We start from the raw sequence: 1,059 nt of genomic DNA, 5'->3' as shown, positions 1-1,059 counted from the left end.
GCTCAAAAGAGCAACAATTTTTTTGGCGTGGCATCCACAAATTGTCAGACAGGTGGGAAAAATGTATAGCTAGCGATGGGCAATACTTCGAATAAAACATTTTTTATCATTTTCATGCAATAAACGTGTATTTTCTATTAAAAAATTCCAGTTTCATATTTACATACCTGGTAGATGTTATTTAACATATTTTATTTTGTTTTTAATAACAATTCTTTATGAACCTTTAAATATTTCATCGAAAATCCGCAACAAAAAAGTGTATTATATTAAATATATATATAAAATTTTTATTTTTTTCGAAAAACTATCGTAATAAACTGAATTTAACGTGTTTATTCTTTTTTATATTCATTTCATTTCTATTTGCTTTTTTGAAAATTATGATTAAGTCCATAATTTATAATGTTCTCAAATCTATCAAACTTAATCAATAATATACGATGTTATTAATTGTAATTTTAATTGGGGTGTAAAACATCTTGGATGATCGGTTACGTAAGAATAATTAATTTTATTAATTTTGTTAATTTTTCTATCGAAAATTCTTCTTTGAAATGTTTTCTAAAATGTTTATCAAAAAATTAAAGGCTCTGCTTTAGCAAGACAGATAGTAATAAAATACAATATTTTGTATAATATATATTTAAAAAATTATATTGCAAAACGGTCAACTTTACAGCAATAAAAATTTAATTAATGCTAAATATTAATAATGATTTCGACAGAAAATTAGATCAAAATATATTTTACTATATTCACTTGCTCATACAGTTCTCTTTAATAAGAAAATTAGTTTAATTAATTTTAATTAACATGATTTTCATCGAATGCGATTTTTGGCATTATGATGAAATATAGATTGAAAGAAATTAGTGGTTACACCAATACATCCGTGATATTAAATTGTGTAATATTGATGCAGTCCACAAGCTCAAAAAATGTTTCCAAAATATCCCTCTTTAATCCTCATCAGCCCGTAAATTCAGTCGATCACGTATTGCTCATTATTAAAACATTCATCGCCGAAATCGCTCAATCGAACGCGCATTTTTAAGA

The sequence above is a fragment of the Trachymyrmex cornetzi genome, unplaced genomic scaffold (assembly GCF_001594075.2).
Source record: "Trachymyrmex cornetzi isolate Tcor2-1 unplaced genomic scaffold, Tcor1.1 scaffold157, whole genome shotgun sequence".
NCBI lineage: Eukaryota > Metazoa > Arthropoda > Insecta > Hymenoptera > Formicidae > Trachymyrmex > Trachymyrmex cornetzi.
Note: the sequence above shows the minus strand (reverse complement) of the source record.